The sequence below is a fragment of the Leopardus geoffroyi genome, chromosome D2 (genome assembly GCF_018350155.1).
Source record: "Leopardus geoffroyi isolate Oge1 chromosome D2, O.geoffroyi_Oge1_pat1.0, whole genome shotgun sequence".
Classification (NCBI taxonomy): Eukaryota; Metazoa; Chordata; class Mammalia; order Carnivora; family Felidae; genus Leopardus; species Leopardus geoffroyi.
This window is the reverse complement of record NC_059334.1, coordinates 61,140,357-61,166,635: the sequence shown is the minus strand read 5'-3', so window position 1 is coordinate 61,166,635 and position 26,279 is coordinate 61,140,357. Positions and strand designations below refer to the sequence as shown.

Below are 26,279 nucleotides of genomic sequence, written 5' to 3'. Positions count from 1 at the left end.
AAGAAAGAAATGAGTGGAACTTCATGCTTAAAACTAAAAAACCGAGAAGTAGCAATTTAAACTTGTTACCTAAGTATACAAATGTAGAAGTGAATTCCACAAGAATCTGCTAGAAGAGGTGAAAGGAGTTGCCAAGGAAGTAGCATATAATGGAAAGACACATCTTCATGCCTACCTCACAGGATTGTTATGAGGCTTAACTGACACATACTTATATATATCTTCATATATATATCTTCATATATATTAATATATAAAATGTAAATTATAATAAGTAAAAAAATTTTAAATCAAAATAGAACATGCTCTCTTGACATTCATGCGGTATTAATCCATTTTTAAGACATACTGAAAATTTGGGGGCACCTGGGTGGCTAAGTTGGATGAACACCCAGTTCTTGATTTTGGCTCAGGTCATGATCTCACAGTTCATGGGATCGAGCTCCACATCAGGCTCTCTCTTTCCCTCTCTCTCTGCCTCTCTGCCCGTTCCCTGCTTATGCGTGCTCAAAGGCATGTGCTCTCTCTCTCTCTCAAAATAAATAAATAAATGTAAAAAAAAAATTACTGAAAATTTTAAGAGATACAAAAATCTCAAAATCATTCACTTGATATGTATAATGACATTCATATAGAACAGAATCCTTCTGAAAGAATTTCCAAACTTGTGTGGGGGGCAATGAACCCAAAGACTCTTAGGACTTCAAGGACATTAGAGACCATTTGGTCCACTTTTCTCATTTTAGAGAAGAAAACCGAGAGCCCAGAGAGAACTCTAGAAACTTGCACCACAAAGTTCTAAGAGTTTGGGCCTCTGTCTCTCTGCAGAGACCAATCAGGATGACTGGGCATGGCTGTTTATAAAAGAGGTAAAAAAGGACCTCACTCAATGGTGAAAAGAATGACACATGCTGGGTTACCAGCTCCCCTTTCACGTGGTCAGTCTGTCCCAGGCATGGTGCCACAGCAAAGGGATATGGGGCCTTTCACCGTTTAGAATTCCACTTTCCTACTTAGGAAGCTGGATAGCATGTCAAGTTAAATCCCCAAACCCAGACTTCTCACTCAGTCATCTCACTCCATGAGAACTGAGAAAGGAGGCAGAGCTGGCCAGTATCAGCACTCTTCACTTTTCTGAAAGCTAGAAACTGTAACATTTTCTCTAAAAGTCCTAATGCCTCTTCTTCATGGCCAACTGGTAAAAAACAGGGAAGACAATAAAAGTGACCTAATTTCTATTTTAAAGTACAAAGCTAAACCTTAGGTTATTTATAGGTCTGGTGTCAACCTTGTCCTCATCTCCCCTCCTTACACCTTGGACAGCCTGCTCTCCACACAGGGAGACTCCCATGTACATTCTGAGCCAAAGGTTCTCACAGGACCTCTCATTTCTACACTTCAGGTGCAAATAAACTAGTTGATGCCCAAGCACTTTTCTGTAATGACCCCAAGTACCACCACCTACCTGGTTTTAAATAGCCCACAGTAAAAGGGGAAAAAAAGACCTGGCAATAAATATGAAAACATAAAAAAGCATTATCCATATATGAAGGAGCTGATACAAATGTGAAAGAACATTAACCAATTTCTGTTAAATAAGTGGCCAAGAGTTAAGAACACACAGGAAAAAATCCAAACAGTAAAACACTTGAGAAAATGCTAGTAATTAAAGAAATATAAAACAAATTATAAAGGTATCATCTTATCAACTAAATTAGCAAAAACAAAAAGTTAAACTCAATATAGGACATAGCATGGCTATAAAACTCAGTCATTCCACTAATGGGACTATTATGATAATTAAAAAGAAAAAACAATATTATCACTACAAAGAGGACTAAGGTTTCATTATATGTAACAAATTAAAAATTTTTAAAGAATAGTTAACCTGTGGTACTCTGATTCAATGTATTTTTATAGTACCATTAAAAAAAAATAAAAATATAGGTGACTTCAGGGAAAAATTCTGTATTAAATTGTGTTAAATGAATAAAAGGAACAAAAATAATATGGCATATTGATTAAACTACTTAAATTATGTGTCTGTAATGATAAGGACTAAAGGAGGTCAAAGAGTTAGTAAATAGTGATTTTAATGGTGAAAAGGTTTTTTATTTGTCTGCTTTGTCACTTTCGATTATAGTCTTCTATGGAATTAAATACAACTTTGGATCCTCTCTGGTTCTGTACAGTCAAAAACAAAACCAAAACAAAAACAAAAACAAAAAACAAAGCAAAAACCAAAAACATATGCAATGGATTTTGCCAGGTATGAATTTTCGACTAGGCCAGTCAACAGCCACAGGAATACGAGACCAGAGTTCATTAACAGCTTCAGACTGTTTCCCAAGAAGCCAAAGATGATCTAGAATTTTTGAGAAAGCTAACTATTCTCCATTTTAACCCCCTAAGAGCTAAACAAGTTCAGTTTTACAATAGAGATTTCTGTTATCAGGTAAAGAGTTTGGTATATACCAAGGTGGGGGAATGATGTCAATGTAACAACATGGCTCACATGGTGACCAAATAGGAAGGACAGTGTCCTTGGTTAGCTTCAGGATCAACCTACATATTCTTCCTCACTATGACTGTAGACCTGCTTGTCCTAGAAAGGTGAAGAATAGCAGATAATTCTTCAGTCTCTTTTCTGATTGGTATACAAAGAACCAGTTGAATCCATCAAGTAAGAGAAAAGTAATTCAGTCTTTAACTGTTTTATTTATTTATTGGGAGAGAGCACGCGAGAGCACACATGCGCACGGGGGAAAGAAGGGGGGAGGGGTGGACAGGGAACAGAGGATCCGAAGTGGACTCTGTGCTGACCGCAGAGAGCCTGATGTGGGGCTCCAACTTACAAACTGTGAGATCATGACCTGAGCTGAAGTCGGACACTTAACCGGCTGGGCCACCCAGGTGCACCAATAAGTAATTTAGTCTTTAAATATCTCCCATGCAGAAGGCCTTTACCTCCATTTCAGAGCTCCTGAACAGAATCCAAGAGCTCGCATCATTACATATCTCAGTCTGGAAGATCCATGGTGGCTCCATAAACTCTGGTCACTGTAGTCTATTTGTACCAAATTTTAGATGATCAGTATTAAAAAGGATTGAGGAAGCACATAGGATTACCTGAATCCAGCTGAGGGGTTCTCATGAGAAGAGGGGTCCTTGGACCAGCTGCCGCGATGTCCCCTCAAGAGAAAGAGAGAGAAGAGGGAGAAGAAAGAAGAGAAGAAGGAAGCAGCAAGAAAGGGAGGGATCATGCTTACTGGCTTGCTTTAGAAAAAGAGAAGGTTTTTGTTAGTGCTTATGGCTAAGATGGCAATGCAAGAGAAAGAGATTCACATGTTGTAGCGATGTTCGTACATTTATTTGCCAGATACACTCTGGATAATTTCAGAGACAAAAGAGTTTGAGAAATGGGAAAAGAGAGACAGAGCGGGGGGCGGGGGGGATGCTGAGCAGAGAGAACACAATTTTTCAGAAAAAAAAAAAATCAGTCTTTAAGTACAAGTAAACATTTGAAATTTTTCAATTAACTTCCCGTGTAGCCAGCCTCTAAGACAACACACCTTTGTTCAATCTTCTCCCAGACTGTGTCAGGGTTCGTCTGGGTGACCAATACAATATTGTAGAAGTGATAGCAAATTACTGCTAAGACTAGGTCAGAAAAGACAGTGTGGTTTCTGCTCTCTATCTTGGATCTCTTTCTTGGATCATTCACCTGGGGAAAGCCACCTGCCATCTAACAACATAGCAGCTCCATAGCAGCTCTATGGAGAGGCTCATATTGTGTGGAACTGAGGCCTCATAACAGTTACATGAAAGCTTGGATATGATCCTCCAGCCTGGCCAAGCCATCAAATGACCACAGTCTTGGCTGACCATCTTGAGAGACTCTAAGCCTGAACTACTAGCTAAGCAGCTCCCAAATTCCTGACTCTCAGAAACTGTGTGAAATAAAAAAATAAAAAATAAAAAAAATTTAAGCATCTAAGTTTTAGGGTAATTTGTTATATAGTAATAGACAATAACGTCACATCAAATTAAGTAAGTTTGAGGAGGAACTATGCCATGTGGTAATATCATGATTTCATCTACCAGGTGAAGTAAAGAATCATCTCCAAATTAAAAGTGGTACAGACGATAAATTACATTTTTAAAAAAAAAAGTGGTATGCTGCCCAAGATGCCACTAAAAGCTAAAGAAGGCTAAAGAACAGGTACCACTGGAGGGAATGAACTGTTCCTCTCTCCCAACACTAATTTAAGGATTGTCACAGTCAAAGAGAAGAGTCCAACACAATTCCCTCCCACTAGTTATATGTTTCCTATAGCCACAGACATGGGTTAGTGAAGCATAGGTTTCACATACAAGCCACTATGAGGGTGGTGTCCCATATCAGAATAGTCAAGGGTTAAAGTTGAGGCAGCAAACTTATCCCCAGAGATGTATGCCTGGAACTAAGCTAAGATTCACAAGATTCTCCTTGAGTTTTCCTTACCTCTAAATGCTGGGATAACTGATGCTCACTGAATGCCGATATTTGTATGAATAAAAATGAAGGGATTTAGCAAATCTTGTTCCTGCACACAGTTGTCAAAAAAAATCTGACCTTTACAACAGGAAAAAGAGGGGGGATTTAAAGATTTAAAGAAGAGGCAGTGACTGTCTGATGTATAACAAACCTTTGAAAAATTATGAAGCAGTGAAAATCCCCTACAGGTCCCAACAAAATGTGTCCAATTTGCATTCCAGCAAAGCTTTCCATACATACCATTTGGCTCCTGTGTGTACTTCCAGGCAAATAAATCCCGAGGAATAATCCCACTGGGACCTAAGTCTGATCTCTGATATATTACTGCTCCACAGCTCCAGACCAGCTCCACACACTGCCTTTTTGGTTCCAAATAACTAAATCAAAGTCATCCTGATAAGCTTTGAAAACAGGGAATGTGAGGAGTGGTTTAATGAATGTTACAACTCAACCTATTATAGACCACAGTGTATTATTGGAAGAGAGAGAAGGAAAAAAAAAAACCCTCATACTTTTACATCCCCAAATCTCTCAAGACCAAATCCAGACATACCTGTCATTCAACCACACCTAACTATAAAGCCTTTTTCAAAGCCTGACTTTGATCAAATGGTTAGGATGCATTTGCAAACCTAACACCAGTGTGTGTTGGGGGGGAGATGCAGTAGAGACTACAATTTTCTGTTTGCTTTGAAAACTGGTCCAAACTCATTAAAAAAAAAAAAAAAAGGCAAGCAATGAAAGCAATAAACATGGAAATGTATTCTGATTTGAAATATTACAAGGGAAAAAATGCAGCAAACACATTATGGTTAGCAAAAAAACATTTTTTCTATAAGTCAGAAAAATCTACCACCAAACACATAAACTAGAGAAAGTAGTGTCAAGAAAAAAACGAAAGCTAGATTTACAGAAAAAACTGAGAGAGCTGGAAGTGCAAGCATCCTAGATCCCAGCATCAATTTTCTCCTTCCACAAAAAGAAACTTTCACAAAAGGAAAATAAATTTAGATAAGACATACTAACACATTAACTATAGTGACCATTAGACAAATCACAAATATATAAACACAAGATGTAGAAACTGACGACCTAAAAAAGACCACAGTAAGAGAAAGTCATATAGGAACTCAGTAATTTGATGCAAGACATCAAAATAAGAAACCATCCAGCCAAATAGCAAAGAAATGGGAACATCAGAGTTTTAATATCTGTATGTAATCTCATATAAGTAGTAATGGAGTGACAACTGAAATCAGTTTATACAGCACCTTCAAAAGAACCAGTCACTAATCAGGAATTAGAGTTAACCCACTTTCCAGAAGAAGGTTATTCAACAAGCAGGAAAATAAGCTGGCAATCTACAAGCAAACTGAGCCTCCTGTATAGTCAGCAAGACCCAGCCTATTGCCTGGTCCAGGATTCTGATGGCAGATGAAACCAAAAATACCACCACCTACTCTCAAGACCCAAAATGTAACCAACAATCTTTTTTTTGACAACTGAGATTTCAACCCTGCCTAGGTAACCCTTATCAGCTGTGATCGCCATGTTTGTGGCAGATTTTGGAAGCAAGTCATTCTTTTGCATAAAAGCTGGAACCTCAATACCTTTTTAAGCCCAGAAGAGCCATCCAGCTACTTCAAGAGAAGCATACCAGGAGATCCATAAAGATTGGAAGAAATTTTATTGTCAAAGTCTTATCCAGTCTCAAAAGATTTTGAAGCTATAATCAAAAAAAAAAAAAAAAAAAAAAAAAAAACAACCAGAAAATCACAAGTATTGGTAAGGATGTAGAGAAAGGGGAATCCTCACACATTACTGCTGGGAACCGTGAAATGGTTCAGCCTCTGTGGAAGACAGTTTGGGAGTTCTTCAGAAAGTTAAACATAGAGTTACCATATGACCCAGTAATTCCACTTCTTGGTATATAATTCAAAATAATTGAAAATAGGCACTCAAATACATGTACACACATAATCCTAGCAGCACTATTCACCATAGCAAAAGGTGGAAATAGTCCGAATGTCCATCAGTAGATGAACGGATAAATAAATTGTGGCAGATACATATATACTGGATATTAATCAGTCATAAAAAGGAATAAAGTACTGATACATGCTACAACATGGATGAACCTCAAAAACACGATGCTAAGTGAAAGAAGCCAGATACAAAGGTCACATATTATATAATTTTATTTATATTAAATATCCAGAATAGATAGATCCATAGAAACAGAATGCAGACTGGTGGTTGCCAGACGTTGGACAGAAAGGAGAAGGGGAAACAACTGCTGAATAAGGACATGGTTTCCTTTTAGGATAATGCAAATGTTTTGGAACTAAACAGAGGTGGTGGTCACATAATATTATGAATGTACTAAATGCCACTGAATTATCCCCTTTAAAATAGCTGATTCTATGTTATATGCATTCTACCTCAGTTTTTTTAAAAAAGCTCTTGAAAATGAAAGTAAAGATCGTCTTATCTCCAATTTTACTTTATTTTTCTAAAGTGCTTTAACAGGGTATGAGCTTCCCTTCTGGGAAACCATAAACAAGTTCCACTTAAAGCCTGCTGGTGTCTCCTCTGGCTTCTAACTCCTCCTTAAGCAGTTACCTCAGGCTATGGTACAAAGGGATCATTTCAGATTCTTACAAAAATGAAGTACCCCTGGTAGCTTTCCACTCACCAAAACTGGTTGCCCTTAATCAGAAATGTCAGTGAGCCATCTCTGTCTTGCACTCCCACTGCAGGCTTACTGAACCTGCACTTTAGCTGGCCACAAACTCCTTTATATCTACTAAGATCTCATGAAGGTTTCACATTATGCAAAACCACAGGAAGGAATTTCCCCCTCCTCCATCACAGCTCAATGCAGTTCAGAATATACAGTAATAGACTTCACTGTTTCCTGTCTTGTATTCTGAACAAGAGATCTTCTTCCAGTCTTTTCCTTTAACCTGAGGATAATTTCAATCTCACCAACAGATGGGATTTTCTGGTAGAAGCACTTTGAACAGTCATTCTTCATACTGTCATTTTGTCTCTCACATTTTCTCTTTGTAATTGTTGAAGCAAAAGCATTTTCAGAGTATGAGGTCCAGCCTGTGATGTTTAAAACCTGTTGTCATCTTTGCTCCCATCAATAGCCTCCCACCCTCTGAGCAGAAGGCCTCAGTTACCAATGCCCTTAATTTAAAGACTCCTATAATTGCTAGTTTATAATATCTACCCTGTTCCCAACCCACTCTGGGATGCCATGAAAATACATAATACATACAAAGGGCTTCCTAAAGCTCTTCCTCAATGCTATTTCCACAGCTTCCCTTTGGAGAAAAAAATTAAGCTTTTGCCAGCCTCAGAGTTAACCAAAAAGGGCAGTAATCACTACCACAATGTCCCAAACCAGCCCCTATGCTCACAGCAATACATCATAAAAGTATAAACTGAAAAATATCCCCTTAATACAAAACAACAACAACAAAAACCCTTGTGCTCCAATAAAAGTGGTTGTTAATGGTATCAATTGACCTCTTACCCTATTGGAACACTTTAAAGGTTGTCCTTTACGATCCAGGTACAATCCTTATGACTACTTGTCTCAGCAAGAGGTGCTACGCCCTTCCTTAGGATCTGAGGATTTGTATCCCCAATAGTTTCCATCACCCTGAGATGATCTTTAAATAGTATCTAGGAATATTAGTAATATACTACACTTGACCTCTTCTCACCTCTCCCCTCACTCATCCCTCTAGGTAGAGCCAGTAATTGCCATGTCTTGCTGTATTTTTAGTCTTTCTACTATTTCTCAGCACTGCATTTCTGTGAGTCTCCTAACCCCAAGCCAGAATTTCGGCCTGACCAACTAGATACTAGAACTAAAAAATTCATGTGCTTTATTCCAAGATAGTTAACCTCAACACACTCCTGAAACAGTCTGGTTGTATTAATGTGTATGCCAGGCTTTCAGTGAGCGGTTCTACTGAACGTGGGTATCTAACAACAGGGACCGGTGAGTAGCCTGAAGTCTTCCGTGAGAGAACGACATCAGGGGAGCAGCAGGCCAGGTTTCTCTGGAACCCGGTCCTTTGGTAGACACAATGGAATCACAGATAGAAAGGGTGTTTCCCCCATGGAATTGTTATGAAAATGATAATGTTAATTTGTATCCAGGTAAAACAGAAAAGTCCAGAAACAAGTCAGCTATGTCTCTTGTTCCTCTTCTGCAAATGTCCCACTTGAAGGTTTGCTATGGTTCTGCTCTCATTCACATAAAAAGGAAATAAAGTTACCTCACTTCCTTTTTCTAATCATAGTCATATTTTACCAGAAGCTTCTACTGTGTAGCCTTGAACATGTTACTTACTCTTTCTGAGGCCTGAGTTTTACCTGTGAAAGGGAGATGCTAATAAAGGTTCAATCTATTTTGTGAGTTGTTATGAAATTTAAATGAAAAAAACATATGCAAACTGTCACAGCCAACACGAGCTTAAGGAAACATGACAACTAAATGTAATGTGGTATCCTGGATGTGATCCTACAACAGAAAAAGGCATTAGGTAAAAACTAAAGAAATCTGAATAAAGTATGAACTTTAGTTAATACAGTATATAAATACTGGTTCATTAATTGTGACAAATGTAACATTTGTTACATTAACTAAACTGTTAATAATGGGAGAAAGAAACTTGGCATGGAGTGTATGGGAACTTCATTACAACTTCTCTCTAAATCTAAATCTATTCTAAAAAGTTTATTTTAAAAAGTAAATAAAATATGCAAAAGCACTTTATAAACTGTGAAGTTCTACTCAACTGTAAAATACTGCATAATGTGGTAGATTTAGTTTTTTATGTAGACTGCTGGTAGGTAGGCAGTCATTTTAATAGCTCATATAACAGAGATGGCTTGAAGAGTTAAGTTCTGGTGTGGAAGAGTCTAGCCCCCAGAAACATCCCAGCTGTTTCCTGCCAGCTGGTGCCTCATGTCTGACTTTCAATAGAGTTGATTCTCTTTGTATAATTATCTCTCTCAACCTGTCAGTTTTACTAAAAGAACAATTAGTTTTTAAAAAGAGGCTCTCTGCAGTTACATGCTTTAAGACTGCAAAACGTGAACTGTAAGGCATGGATATAGCTATTTATTGGGTCCATTTCCTAACTGGCTGAAATAGATCTGATTTCTACTCCCAACTTCAAATGTAGGAACAGACAGACACTCAGAGATAGAATACAGCAAGTGTACCCAACTCCTGCCAACTCCTGTTCTGCCCTGGAAAAAAAAAGAAGAAGAAGAAGAAGAAAGCAAGAGTCCCAGAAGTGCAGGAAATTGTTTCTCAGACGAAAGACAACACTTCCTTTCCCAGAACAATCCATCTCCCACACTGACATCCTGCTCCTGCTATATTTACCCAACCCAAATCTGCCGATGATATACTTCCAGCTGCACTCCTGCCACATGGTCCTGTCACTCAGCCACTGCACTCTGAGGGGACTCTGTCCAGAGGGCAGAGCCTAGAAATCACTACACACTAATCCACGCTTCCTCTATCGGTAGCCTTCAGAGTAAAGTGAGACAAAATACGGACAGTATTACTCCCTGTTTATTTTGGAAGTGACTGGGGAGACAAGAGGTACTTTATTTTATATAGTTGCTAATTTTGACTGCTCTCATGGTAGCCAGTGGAGGAGCCTGAACAATGAAGGGGTTGAAATGGGAGGTTAAAAATAACTCTGTTAATGCTAGCTGCCCAAAAAGCATCACTTAATAGCCTCTTCCACCCCAATCTACTATGATCAGGCTCTCAAGTCACCTTATTACAGGGTAAACTCACTGGTTTTGAGTAGATGAATCTAAGGAGTCAAAGATGAGACCATTTTATTCACCTCACCTCACCTTACCTTGTAGCATACTCTACTGAAAGGGGAAAACCCAAACACTGTACTCGGTAAAGGTAAATGCTAGAGCTGACACCCATTTTCCTATTTTAGCAGCTCTGTATTCTTGGTCCTTCCCTTCCATTTCTGTATTCCAGTCCCAAGTCCTTTTCTTTTGTTCCTTTCTGTTCATTCCTCCTTACTTTCTGCCTCTCTACTTGCTTTTCTTTTCTTTGCTTATCTCTTTTTCTTTTAATTTACCATGGGCAAGATTCCCTCAATAAAACATAACTGATAGGGGCGCCTGGGTGGCTCAGTCGGTTAAGCGTCCGACTTCAGCTCAGGTCATGATCTCACAATCCGTGAGTTCGAGCCCCACGTCGGGCTCTGTGCTGACAGCTCAGAGCCTGGAGCCTGCTTCAGATTCTGTGTCTCGCTCTCTCTCTGCCCCTCCCCTGCTCATGCTCTCTCTGTCTCAAAAAAATAAAAACATTAAAAAAAAAAAAAAACAGGGGCGCCTGGGTGGCGCAGTCGGTTAAGCATCCGACTTCAGCCAGGTCACGATCTCGCGGTCCGTGAGTTCGAGCCCCGCGTCGGGCTCTGGGCTGATGGCTCGGAGCCTGGAGCCTGTTTCCGATTCTGTGTCTCCCTCTCTCTCTGCACCTCCCCCATTCATGCTCTGTCTCTGTCCCAAAAATAAATAAACGTTGAAAAAAAAAAATTAAAAAAAAAAACAAAACATAACTGATAGCTGATAAGGCTTTCATTAGTAATATCATACCATTAGCTTACTCTCTACAGTAACAGCAAAGAACCTGAGACTCAAGAGCAATACCTCTCTCTCTGCCTTTTCTTTTTTTTTAATTTTTTAATGTTTTATTTATTTGTAAGAGAGAGAAAGAGACAGAGTGAGAGAGGGGGAGGGGCACAGGGAGAGGGAGACACAGAATCCGAAGCTAGGCTCCAGGTTCTGAGCTGTCAGAGCCCAACACAGGTATTGAACTCACAAACCATGAGATCATGACCTCAGCCGAAGTTGGATGCTTAACTAACTGAGCCACCCAGGCACCCCACTCTGCCTTTTCTTTTAAGGAGGTTCAGTCATACATATGAATCAGATCCTTCAAGGAAATGAAAGGAAAACAGAGGCAAAAGGAAAGATGCAGAGACAAAAATGAGGGAAAGAGAGAAAAGGGTGATAATAAATAAGAATGGGGAAATATTTTTCTAAACTTTTCTCTCTTAACTGGACTAAGGGCCATTTCCAAACTTTACAGATTTTAAAAAACTAAAGAAGGGGGAAACAAAAAAACAGAGAAGGGACCCAGCTTCACATGACTGTTCCCAGTCTGGCTTAGAGAAGAAGCATTTATGCCGTTGGCTGAGGGGAGAACAAATGCCACTAGGTGATGTTACCATATCCTAAGAAATTACTAAGCCCCTAGTCAACCCTCATGAGATAAACCTTTTTCTGATTTTGAAATCTCTCTTTAGTTAGTATTTTTTAATTTTTTTTTTCAACGTTTATTTATTTTTGGGACAGAGAGAGACAGAGCATGAACGGGGGAGGGGCAGAGAGAGAGGGAGACACAGAACCGGAAACAGGCTCCAGGCTCTGAGCCATCAGCCCAGAGCCTGACGCGGGGCTCGAACTCCCGGACCGCGAGATCATGACCTGGCTGAAGTCGGACGCTTAACCGACTGCGCCACCCAGGCGCCCCTAGTTAGTATTTTTTTTAAAGAAGCATCACCAAAGTCATAAAGAAATATAAACTTTTAGGGTATACAATTGTGTTTCTTAGAAAAGAAACTCTTGGGGTGCATGCCTGACTCGGTAGAGCATGAGACTTTTGGTCTCTAAGGAGTTCAAGCTCCATACTGGGCGTAGACATTACTTTAAAATAAAATCTTCACAGAGAAGGAAACAATCAGCAAAACTAAGGCAACCGACAGAATGGGAGAAGATATTTGCAAATGACATATCAGATAAAGGGTTAGTATCCAAAATCTATAAAGAACTTATCAAACTCAACACCCAAAAAACAAATAATCCAGTGAAGAAATGGGCAAAAGACATGAATAGACACTTCTCCAAAGAAGACATCCAGATGGCCAACTGACACACAAAAAAATGCTCAACCTCACTCATCATCAGGGAAATACAAATCAAAACCACAATGAGATACCACCTTACACCTGTCAGAATGGCTAACATTAACAACTCAGGCAACAACAGATGTTGCCGAGGATGTGGAGAAAGAGGATCTCTTTTGCACTGTTGGTGGCAATGCAAGCTGGTGCAGCCACTCTGGAAAACAGTATGCAGGTTCCTCAAAAAACTAAAAATGGAACTACCCTACGACCCAGCAATTGCACTACTAGGCATTTATCCACAGGATACAGGTGTGCTGTTTCGAAGGGACACATGCACCCCCATGTTTATAGCAGCACTATCAACAATAGCCAAAGTATGGAAAGAGCCCAAATGTCCATCAATGGATGAATGGATAAAGAAAATGTGGTGTATATATATGCAATGGAGTATTACTTGGCAATCAAAAAGAATAAAATCTTGCCATTTGCAACTACGTGGATGGAACTGGAGGCTATTATGCTAAGTGAAATTAGAGAAAGACAAAAATCATATGACTTCACTCATAATGAGGACTTTAAGAGACAAAACAGATGAACATAAGGAAAGGGAAACAAAAATAATATAAAAACAGGAAGGGGGACAAAACAGAAGAGACTCATAAATATGGAGAACTGAGGGTTATTAAAGGGGTTGTGGGAGGGGGGATGGGCTAAATGGGTAAGGGGCATTAAGGAATCTACTCCTGAAATCATTGTTGCACTATATGCTAACTAATTTGGATGTAAATTTTAAAAAATAAAAAATTAAATTAAAAAAAGTAAACCGATTTTTGATACCTTAAAAAATAAAATAAATAAACAATAAAATGTTGAAAAAAAAAATTCACCATCAGTTGACCTAATTAAATGTTTTGACACCAGTTAGGCAAAGAGAACACTAAAACAACCTCTGGTGGCGGAACAAGCCAATCTTTTCCTTCCCTTTGGAGCTTTTAGAGGAAGACTATTAGCAACATAAAGATTTCTATTCTCTGCCTTCTGTTACTGCATGCACACAAGTTGATTCTTGAGCTGTAGCCTACTTAGGACCCTGGCAAAGTCTTCCATTTTCTGAGTACCCAAGAGTTCTACCAAATGCTCATTTCCTTCCTTACAGAGAACCTAGAGAATGGAATGAGTTTTTTTTTTTTTTTTTTTTTAATGCTTACTTCTTTTTTATTTTTAAGACAGAGAGGAGAGGCAGAGAGAAAGGGAGACAGAGCATCCCAACCAAGCTCCACACCATCAGCACAGAGCCCACATGGGGCTTGAACCCACAAACTGTGAGATCATGACCTGAGCCAAAACCAAGAGTCAGAATCTTAACCGACTGAGCCACTCAGGCACCCCTGGAATGAGTCTTAAAACCTCTGAGATGAGACTGATTAAGATGCCAATCTTGGGCTCCCTTGGGAGGATTAATGAGCCATATCTGGATTCTGGCAACAGAAATCCATTTTCCCTTGCCTACTTTCCCCACGATGCTTCTGACCAAGTGAGCCAAACCAGGAACTTCTCTTCCTTGGCCGGAGGGAACCAGGATCCTCTGCAAGCATCACCAGGCTCTGGTCACAAAAAGTATTTGGCTATGGTAGGTATTAATGATGTACCTTGGCAGTAGGCTAATCTCAGAAAAAAAGAGGCAAAGGAGGGGCACTTGGGTGGCTCAGCTGGTTGAGCACTGACTTTGGCTCAAGTCATGATCTCATTGTTCATGAGCTCAAGCCCCACGTCGGGCTCACTCCTGTCAACATAGAGCCCGCTTTGGATCAGATCCTCTGTCTCCCTCTCTCTCTGCCCCCACCCCGCTTGCACTCTCTTGCTCTCAAAAATAAATACACATTGGGGCGCCTGGGTGGCTCAGTCGGTTGAGCGTCTGACTTCGGCTGAGGTCACGATCTCACTGTCCGTGAGTTCGAGCCCCGCATCGGGCTCTGTGCTGACTGCTCAGAGCCTGGAGCCTGTTTCAGATTCTGTGTCTCCCTCTCTCTCTGACCCTCCCCCATCCATGCTCTGTCTCTCTCTGTCTCAAAAATAAATAAACGTTAAAAAAATAAAATAAAATAAAATAAATAAATACACATTAAAAAAGAGAGAGACACAGAAGAAAGAACTACTCTTTAAGTTCAGAAGACACTAAGCTATCAAGCAAAGAATAGGTCACCGATCTTTTTGTGGAATATATTTGTATTTCAACATCCACTCCAACTTTCTCTTTTAGAAATATCTTAACCAGGGGCACCTGGGTGGCGCAGTCGGTTAAGCGTCCGACTTCAGCCAGGTCACGATCTCGCGGTCCGTGAGTTCGAGCCCCGTGTCAGGCTCTGGGCTGATGGCTCAGAGCCTGGAGCCTGTTTCTGATTCTGTGTCTCCCTCTCTCTCTGCCCCTCCCCCGTTCATGCTGTGTCTCTCTCTGTCCCAAAAATAAATAAACGTTGAAAAAAAAAATTAAAAAAAAAAAAGAAATATCTTAACCACTGTTTAATTGCTTCACTGTCTCACTGTATCTTTTTCTGCCCTTGAAAATCCTAGAAATACTTTTCCTAAGGAAAAAGGGCATCTCTAAAGGGCATTCTCTGAGAACCCAAGGTTCCCAAAGGCTACTTCTAAATAAGGGTGCTTTCTCTGGGATTCAAAAGATAAATATATGATGGGATACTCTACCAATCTGAAACCAAATCCTACCCAAAGTTACATGGGTTTTGATACTTCTTTCCTCACATGAGGCTTGTGGACTAAAGCCAATGGGTTGCTACTAAAAAACATTCATATAGCTCAGTCGGTTAAGTGTCCGACTTCAGCTAAGGTCAGGATCTTGCAGTTCATGGGTTCGAACCCACATCAGGCTCTCTGCTGTCATCACACAGCCCACTTTAGATTCTGTCTCCCTCTCTTTCTGGCCCTCCCACTGCGCACGCACATGTGCGTGCAATCTCTCTCTCCCTCTCTCTCAAAAATAAACATTAAAAAACCCCAAACCATTCATACCATTTTTGAGGTGGGACTACTAGATCTAAACTATAGCAAAGGACTTTCCTCATTCTGTTAGCATTTTAGCTAAGCAACCATTAACATCTTTGTTTTGTGCTCCTAGACTTCAAAATGCTAACAACTATGTCAGAGACCCAATACTGAGAGCTGAATTTTATTGGCATATTTTATTAGAAGCTAATTTTATTAGAAAAGGTAAACAGCCATTGATATCTTATCCTATGGTACAATTTTTGTTAGTTCAGTTCTGAGATGCACAGATTGGTTAATCACAAGTAAATATAAATGGGCTAATTGAGCCCTAGGATATCCAAGGCTCTAAAGCAGCTAAGTAAACTTCCATCCACTTGGCTACTGCTGCCAGGCAGCCAGGGCTAGGGCAGAGGATGGGGGTGGGATAGACAATGCAGAAAAACACCACTGCTATTCTTCTGACCACCCTAGAACCTCTTTCAGCACACCAGGGCATACAACAATTTCCTGAGGTCACATGTGGAAGACAGGCAGACTTCAAACCAATGCCCAGCTGTCCACTCAAATTCCAGGGCTTCTCAAATCACCAACCCACTAGACCATAAACTTTATGAGGACAGGAACTGTGTCAGCCTCCTCGAAAACCAGGTCCCTAATACCTATTCAATGTCTGGCACACATTAAGCACTCAAGAAATATCTACTAACTGAATATATAAATGAATTTCTGCCAAGGGTAAACTTCTTGGAGAAGATGCTATTTTGGAGTCTTTCCAGAATAAATGATTCCATCCTCAACTCACCAAAAGGACTCAAAGCATGGCCAAGCCATGTATAACACAACACGCTATCCCCCTTTCCCTGAACAATTAGCTTAACATCACATAAAAGGGATCAAGTACAAGGTGCAAAGTGACTAGTCATCCACAGTCCTATTTCCTTGGGAAAGAATACTTATTTTAACATTCTCTAGGGATGTTATGACTCAAATGGTCTCAAATTAATCTCTGCTTTGCAAAAGCTGCTTCATCCAGAGAGAAACAACCATATTAAAAGAACTGCCTCAGCCATAAAAAAGAAGGAAATCCTGCCATTTGCAACAACATGGGTGGCCCTTGAGGACCTTATACTAATTGAAATAAGTCAATTTCAAGAGAAAGAAATAATGTATCTCACTTATATGTGGAATCTATAAAAAAGTCAAATTCATAGAAACAGAATGGTGCTTACTAACGGGCTGGGTGGTAAGGGAAATGGGAAGATGTTGCTCAAAGAGTATAAACTTCCAGTTATAAGGGGTGCCTGAGTGGCTCAGTTGGTTAAGCATCTGACTCTTGCTTTCAGCTCAGGTCATGATCTCACGGTCATGAAATCAAGCCCCATGTCAGGCTCTACCCTGAGCATGGAACCTGCTTGAATTCTCTCTCTCCCTCTCCTTCTGCCCCTCCCCAGCTTGTACACCTCTCTCAAACAAACAAACAAACAAACAAACAAAACCTTCCAGTTATAAGATGAAGAAGTTTTGAGGATCTAATAAGATAGCATGGTGACTATGGTTTAACAATACTGTATTACAAACTTGAAAGTTGCTGAGAGTAGATTTTAAATGTTCACACACATACAAATTAAAATTATGTGAGGAGATGGATGTGTTAACTAACCTTATTGTGCTAATAAATTCGCAAAGTATACTTGTATTAAATCATCACACAGTACAGCTTAAACTTACATAATGTTCTGTCAATTATATTTCAATAAAGCTGAGGGGAGAGGAATAAAATAACATGTAATAGTAGATCTTTAAATAAACAGATAACAGAAAAGATAAGATGATAGACAGATAGATATGCTTTTCTGAAATCAAAGCTGATAAGAATAAAACGCAGGTCTAACAGTCCATTGGATCCCAAATATCAAGGGGGCTAAGTACTTCACAGAGTCCTTCACGGAATGTCAAGAACTCAACACCCTCTTTGACTCCTTGCCCGAGAAAAATAACACTGCAGAGAGACAAATTCAAAACAGTGCTAGAACAGAAGTAAATCATAAGCTCTCCCCATCAAAGCTTTCAAACTTTTTTGACCATGACATACAGAAAGAAATATAGTTTACACTAAAACTCAGAATACATCATTTCTAACTGAAACAAAAGTTCCCCCAAATAATACTTATCCTTACTATGTGTGATGCATGGATACTTTCTATTCTATTCTTTTTTTAACCTCCCTTCCTAATGGAAGCTTGTAACAGAAAACAGGAAAGTGCTCAAAGGGATTGCATCAAAGGAACAAAGGAACAAGTTTAAAGGGGCAAAACTCAAAATGATTTGAGCACCAAAAATAATCAAAAAGGTAATGAATTATAAAACACTGAATAAATAAAAATTCACAAGCCCCCAAAATGGAAGGAAAATCCTCATTTGCCACCATTAATGGTCATCATTAACACTAACTCCTTACTCTGAAAGTTGGCAATTAAAAGAATTAAAGCATTTTCCCTGCCTTTTTAGGAGAAACTATGGTTCATCCTCCAGTTGTAAGTGATTCTTTACAGGGAATGCCAGTTAATAAACGTAGAAAAAAATGACAGAATTAGAAAGTCATCGTTTTGCAAACAACACTGAAATAAATGACTGGCAAAAATTCATTAGCAGATGATCATTAAGTAAAAGGTGCCAAATTATTACTTCAGATTACTTACTAATTACAAATAGAAAAATTAACTCATTTTACAATGAGGAAATGTGGCAATCACAACCTGAAGCAAGTAATCAAACTTACCACCACCTTAGCGGGATCATCCTGACAGTATATACTTCCTGTGATGATATAATATGAAATACACAATATCATCTACAAAGTACTCTTGCCAAAAATGTTTAACCTGCATTAAATTAAGCCTTTAATCCTAACTTCTAGAATATAGGAAATACATGATAGAGAAGCAAGTTAAATGATACCACAAGGACACAGACGAACCCAGAATATACAACATTCTAAAGATAAATGGTCTAGTCTCTTCAAAAACTCAATGCCTAGAGAATTAAAAAAAAAAAGAAAAAAGGTGAAGAAAACTGTATTAGATTTTAAAAGTCTACAGAGATATAACTACTTAATGAAATGAGAATTTTGCTTGGATTTTGGTTTATAAAAACTGCTATAGCTATAAAAGGCAGTTTGGAGGCAAATCGGAAATTTTTAATATGGACTGGTATTAGCTTATACTGGTAAATTATTAAGTTTCTTAAGTGTGATAATGGTACTATGATTATGCAAGAGAATGTCCTTATTTAGGATGAATGCCGAAGTATTCAAGGGTAAGATGCCAACATGTCTGAAACTTATTTTCAAGTAGCTTATAAAAAATAATACACACAGGGGCACCTGGGTGGCTCAGTGGGTTAAATGTCCAACTTCGGCTCAGGTCATGCTCTCATAGTTTGTGAGTATGAGCCCTACGTCAGGCTCTGCACTGACAGCTCGGAGCCTGCTTCGGATTCTCTGTCTCCCTCCCTCTCTCTGCTCCTTCCCCACTCATGCTCTCTCTCTCTCTCTCAAAAAATAAATAAACGTTTAAAAAATAATAATAATACGCACATAGTGACTCTGTCTGTTAAGCATCTGACTCATGAGATCGAACCCCACACTGGGCTCTGTGCTGACAGCTTGGAGCCTGCTTGGGATCCTCTGTCTCTCTCTCCTGCACGTGCTCGCACACATTCTCCTCTCTCTCAAAATAAACAAATAACCATTTTATTATTTTTTTTTTTAATTTTTTTTTTCAACGTTTATTTATTTTTGGGACAGAGAGAGACAGAGCACGAACGGGGGAGGGGCAGAGAGAGAGGGAGACACAGAATCGGAAACAGGCTCCAGGCTCTGAGCCATCAGCCCAGAGCCCGACGCGGGGCTCGAACTGATGGACCGCAAGATCGTGACCTGGCTGAAGTCGGACGCTTAACCGACTGCGCCACCCAGGCGCCCCAAACAAATAACCATTTTTAAAAAAAAAGCAAATATGGCTAAATGTCAATAATAAGTATGAAAATAAATGTGCAGAAGTTTAAAATTTTTCACAATAAAAAACTGAGGAGAGGCGCCTGGCTCAGGTCACGATCTCACAGTTCGTGGATTCAAGCCCCATATCAGGTTCTGTGCTGGCAGCTCAGAGCCTGGAGTCTGCTTTGATTCTGTGTGTCCCTCTCCCTCCCTGCCTCTCCCCCACTCACACTCTGTCTCTCTCTCAAAAATAAACATGAAAAAAAAAACTTAAAAACAAAAACAAAAAAAAACTGAGAAGAAAATGCTGTGTGACCCTTTAAAATGATTTCACAATCCACTAACAGAATGCAACTTGCAATCTGAAAGATACCACTCTAGCCCAAGGTAGAACAGTCAGAATAATATCTTAGCTCTCACTTTATCATCAATTTGGAGCCAGTTTTCTTAAACCTGTTGTTTGCCCAAAGAGAAGAAGGAGCTTTCATGAAAAAGCTCATGTGGAATGAGGCTTTCTTAACAAACTTTCCTTGTTAGGAATCTCCCAAGTTTTGTATTTTTTTCTACCAATTAGTAACTCACTTTATTCGAAAGGAAAGAATAATCAGTGGAAAAATCCCTACCAGTATCAGGGAAATTTCATTTGCCCCTACTTTTGGAGGATTTTTCCCAATTCAAGGCCCATCACAGATAACACTGAAGTCCTTTTGATCCTTTTCCTCCCTAGTTAATGTTCCCAACTACCCTTAGCCTCCAGTTCCCAAGCTGCTTTCCAGGACACCTGGAAGCAAGCTGCATGGCTGAATGCAGAAAAACCCTTGCTCCCACACTACATCTGGCCCTGCCTTTCCACCAAATCATATGCCAATTTATTGCCCTCTGATGTACAGTCTATCAGGCCACTTCCTGGATGCTCCCACTTCACACTGGGCCAGAAACCCAAGGCAATAATGTGAGTTCTACAAATGGGCAAGTAATTGCTCAATAAGCGTGGAACAAGGAAAGGTCAGTTGTGATGTGTGCACATGTGGCAGCTCTTCACAACGCAACCTACAGTGGTAACAGAAGGCTGGTGTTACAGAAGAGGTATGCAGAAAGAAGCCAGACAACAGGCAGCCATGAGTGCTTGTCCATCTAAGTCTTCAGGATCTCCAAAGACCAAAGTAAAGAAACAAAAGCCTTAAACCTGTTAAGGAGCATCTTATCTTCTGGTTTCCAGAAGCAAAACTAAGAACTTAAGGTAGTCACTGCTCTCCATCAACTACTCTTTCTTAATGAGGTGATCTGAGCTGAAATGACTGAATCTTCATTTTCCTGTATACGCAGCTCTATCTTTTAATGGATGCCAGGAGAGAAAAGACAAATGCATTCATTCTTTCCATAAACATATCCAATATCACTTTAAAAACTACGGTGACCAATTAAGCATCTATGAACATAGAGAGGTGGTTAGAAAAGGCAAGACTGAGACAAATAACTCTTTACTATCTCTAATCAAAACTGCACTTTGAATTTCAAACATTTGGCTTCTTCGGAAACTCTCTTGGCACTTACTCTGAATTTGAGTGGGTGGAAAAGAAGAAAGAGACTCTGCCTGCATCCTTGTTAAAAACAAAGCAGCAGCTGGCTTTTCCTCTTTTTATTCATCTGACTGCTGTCATGGCAAGCTGGGCACATACTCAGAGAGAAATTTCAGGCCTCCAGAGGTGGCTGTGCCAGAGAGGACAATGGCAATGACAACAACACCAGCAACTTTGACACCCACTTCAGACCACACTGTCACACTGTCCCTTAACCTCTCCTAGAAAAAAATTAGGTTCCTTTGCCTCTGCTTCTGAACCAAGCTATTAAGAATGCCTTTTTGGGGGCTCCTGGGTGGCTCAGTCAGTTAAACATCCAACATCAGCTCAGGTCATGATCTCACAGTTCATGAGTTCGAGCCCTGCATCGAGCTCTGTGCTGACAGTGTGGAGCCTGCTTGGGGTTCTCTCTCTCTCTAACTCTCTGCCCCTCCTCCACTCACACTTTTTCTCTCTCTCCCAAAAATAAATAAACTTAAAAAAAAAAAAAAAGAATGTGCTTTTTATCATAACCCACTTTCAGATACATGTAGTGGAAAATGTGCCAGCAGACCAGTTCTGATGGCTAAGTGTGTTTAAATATTACGGACAGAAAAAGGGAGAGCTGGGCTCATAAGAAGCCAGACTATGCAGAGCTGCTGCTTCTCAAGAAAGTCTTCATTTTCTAATCTCTAAGACAAATAAATGTTTGGAAGAGCTTCTTGGTTTAGAAGTGTCAAATCAGGAGGATTCAGATCATTTGGGTAAGGCCCCAGGAAAAGAAATGACAAAGTCATCAAAATACACCTCTCAGAGTCACCTTCTTGATATGAATATTATATGGGGAAAAAAGAATCCCAGTACATTTATTTTCTCTTACTGTGCTGAAATGCCACTCAAGCTACCAAGATTCTAAGGTCAGTCTGACTCAAATTAAGGTCACATCCTAATGTGTTTTTCAACAATCTCCAAACTAATACAATCTTTTATTATAGAACAAAAAAGTCAAAAAGGGCACAAGAAATACTTATGTAAGTGTGCCCAACCTTGTTCTTCCAACACTCAAACCATTACATGAATTTGTCTGCCAGATGTTATCATACACACTTGGTTCTTTCAGTCTCCACTTAGGCCTTGAACAATTCACAAGCTCAATTCCAAGTGAGACAAAGCTAATGACTCATTCGACCTTCTTCTCATGCTTACTAACAATGATATATTGCTTACTACTCCCCAAACTACAGACCTCTACAGAAAAAATTAAGGTATGCATTCAATCAGTATGGGAGATGATAACTCTAGGAAAAATATTTTTCAAATAATGTACCCTTAGTCAATCTCTTTCCTTACAGAAACTACTAAAGTCTCTTTTCCTGACACCTTCCCATGTTCTAAATTAAACAGATTAAACTTGAGGTATGAGGCATCCTTGAACAGTTTTGCTTCTTCTTAGAAGGGTATTTCTAAGAGACCTAACCCAGACAGATGTTAAGTCATCATTCTTCCCAGGTTGGCTTCCAGACTCTGTTTAAATGTTCTCTGCAAACCTCTAGAGGTTACATGGATTCAAATCTCCTAGCTCAGACTGTGAATTCACAAAGCTTGAGACAGACAGTACTCTACAGGTGTGTTTGTCCAGGATAAACTATATTTAAATAAACTCCTGATACATCTACTTTCTCCAACCACCTGCTTCTCCCTCTTAAACTCAAGGATACCATATCTTACTGTCCAGTAAAAAGAAATATCCTCTCCTTCAGAGTTACTCTAGGCAAACCACCAATGTCTTTGGGAATATCTAAACTCTGACCAGAACTGCTTTATAGGAGAAAGCCAAATAAGAAAATGTATAAGCTATAATTTTTGTTCATTTCTTTGGCTTGTTTGTTACAAGACATGAAAAGATGGCAACAGACTGCCCTCATTCACTACCAGCTATTCCATGCCTGATAGGGAACCATATGGCGTAGAATACAGGCTACAAAAGTTAGCCTTGGAACGGTCAGCTAGAGCTGCTAGTCTTGTAAAACCATTGGCTATGAGGGCAGGAAGTCTGTTTACCATTACAGACCCAATCCCTAAGTGCCTAATCAAAATGCCTAGAACATAGCAGATATTCAATAAATAATGGTTAGAAGTAATCCAATAAGCCAGATCCAGAAGGAATTCAAATCTTGTTGAACCCCAGCAAAAAAAGATCCAAGAAGCTAGAACAGTTCCATAGTTAATACAGGTGCTTACACTAGGCCTCAAGACCATCTTAGTCTTATGCAAATACCCCCAATCCTCATAGGTCCTTGGAATTAAAAATGTCTAGGGTTAAATCTCCAAAGGCAAATTCACTACCCACTCCACCCTATCCCCACCATCTCCAAGCACAAACACCACTAAGTGTACCTCAAGCTCTGGCCCTAAAGTCTTTAAAGTTATTAAGAGGTAATCCCTGGGGCATCTGGGTGACTCAGTCAGTTAAGCATCCAATTTCAGCTCAGGTCACATCTTGAGTTCAAGCCCATGAGTTCAAGCCCCACATCAGGCTCTGTGCTGACAGCTCAGAGCCTGGAGCCTGCTTCAGATTCTGTGTCTCCCTCTTTCTCTCTCTGCCCCTCCCTTACTCTCTCTCTCTCTCTCTCTCAAAAATAAATAAACATTAAAAAAAATTAATGGGGTGCTTGGGTGGCTTAGTCGGTTAAGCATTTGACTCTTGGTTTTGGCTCAGGTCATAATCTCATGGTTTGTGAGTTCAAGCCCAGGATCGGGCTCTGTGCTGACAGCACGGACACTGCTTGTGATTCTTTCTCTCCCTCTCTCTCTGTCCTTTCCCTGCTTGTGCTCTCTCTCTCAAAAAATAAATAAATAAACATAAAAAGAAAAAAAAAAAAGAGGTAATCCTTTAAGAAAAGATTCTGGTTGTGATACTTTTAGACTATTCCACTCTCTCTGCTTTAAGCCAAAAATTTCCTGGGGCACCTGGCTGGCTCAGCCTGAAGAGCATGAGACTCTTGATCTCAGAATCACCAGTTCAAGCCCCAACATTGGGTATAGAGATTACTTAAATAAACAAAATTTTAAAAAATAAAAAAAAATAAGCCAAAAATTTCCTGGAAAAGAACCTCTTTAAAATGATCTGAGTTTAAAGACCAAGGACAAAGGCAGCCTAAATCTGGAGGCAAATGACCATAGCCAAACACCACAAATCATAACTGACTAGGAGCCCTTCCCATGAAGCTATACTGGATGAGGGCACTAAGGCTTGCAAGGACTTGTCTAGTTGGGGAACAAAGGGATAAAAAACCACAGACCATGTTGGCTAGAAGGATTCCTCTAAACCGCTTACTTTTTTCAGACCTAAAATCAGGAGTAGTACCAAATATCCTGATATTTCACTTTCCCTTTAACCCCCCATCCCATGCCACAGATCTAACCATCTGATCTAGCTGCGAGACTGAAGATAACTTCAATATGCAAGAGCCCCCACAAGATCTCTAGAAGGATAAAAGGAAACGTGTCTTAGGAATCTAAGCCCATGTTAGAGCTTGGACAGATGTAAGGGAGAGGCAGTAGTCCTGCCCCTAAGGCCAAGACACCCCAGCCCTGCAGGCAGCACAGAGTTAACTACCCACCCGCTTTGAGAAGCACAAAGGTACATCACTGCAACATGCCTAACATTTACATTGCCTCTCTCTGCTCATTAAACAGGTTTTGGTTAAATAATGAACAAACTGTATTACAGACTCCGATGAGAATTCCAAAATTATAAATCAACTGGGAAAGCCCAACGGGGCAGACAGACAGGGAGGGGGGAGAAGGATAATATTGACTAATATAAAGGGCGCAGCTTGACAGTGGATATTCCTGCCACACCTGATCAAACACACTCCGTGGGGGGAGGGGAAAGAGAGCAAGAGAGGGGAGATGGGACAAGACAGCCTGAAATTTGCATCCGGAAAAGATTAAAACGGATTCTTTGGGGATAGAGAAAATACATAATATATATTACTATAAATGCAAAACTGTACTAAAAGCTAACTCAAATGTCAAAGATTACAGCTTGAATAAATTTAAATATAAAAGCCATATGCTTTTTGAGTTAATGAGAGAGACATAAAAGGACAAACTGGGCCAAGAGGCTGAAGAGAGCCTTATGCTGCCTTTGCTGGGTAATGGGTTCAAAGCACAGCAGCAACTACAATCGGAGGCTTCCCTCCACTGCTCTGAGTCCTGACGAAGAGCTGGCAAATCCCATCACTCTTCCAGCCTACATTTTCTATTTTTAAAAATTAAGATGTAATTCACACGCCATAAACCTTACCCTCTTAAAGTGTACAATTCAGTGTTTTTAAATATATTCAAAGTTGTACAACCATCACCACTATCTAATTCTAGGACATTTTCATCACCCCAAAAAGAAACCCTATACCTATTTGCAGTCCCTCCCTGTACCCCCACCCAAACCTGGTAACCACACATCTGCTTTAACTCCTTCAGAATAACTTCCTAAAAGGATTCCAAAGAAGGCTTAAAGACCAAATGAGGGGTAGCAGTCAAGTCTCACTGGTGGTAAACTAAGGCTTTATCCAAAATAGCAACATGCAAACTCTACTCTTAGGCACCCTGTATCTTCCAAGTGCAACTATCATTTTAGATTTGGTATTAGACTATTTTATTACTCTAAATGCTACAGGGCATATAGTTGTCATGCAGTTTGGGCAAATACTGACTGCAAATGTAGTCCAGAGACATGTATCTGGGAGAATAACTGGTATGGACTTAGCCAACCTGATTAGAGACAAAGGACTTATTTCTTTCACAATACTCAGATAATACTCCTGGACAAGCAGGTAGTGTTTATCTTATTTATTTATCCATCTATCTTATCCTCTGTTTATAAGAAAAAAAAATCATTTTGGTTTACTGTCTATGTCCAATCAACTACCCATTTCCAACAGTGGTATTCTTTTTTTTTTTTTTTTTTTTTTTTTTTTTTTTAGCATTTATTCATTTTTGAGAGTGAGAGAAAGAGAGATCGTGAGCAAGGGAGGGGCAGAGAGGGAGGGAGACACAGAATCTGAAGCAGGCTCTAGGCTCCGAGCTGTCAGCACAGAACCTGATGCAGAACTCAAACTCACAGACTGTGAGATCATGACCCGAGCTAAAGTCAGACGCTTAACCAACTAAGCCACCCAGACGCCCACAACAGTGATATT

General features: G+C 39.8%; 1 protein-coding gene across 20 annotated transcripts in view; it reads right to left on the bottom strand.

Annotated features, from left to right (window-relative positions):
- GBF1 (golgi brefeldin A resistant guanine nucleotide exchange factor 1) overlaps nt 1–26,279 on the bottom strand; it is a 120,499-nt gene that overhangs the window by 75,880 nt on the left and 18,340 nt on the right. The window lies entirely within an intron of this gene.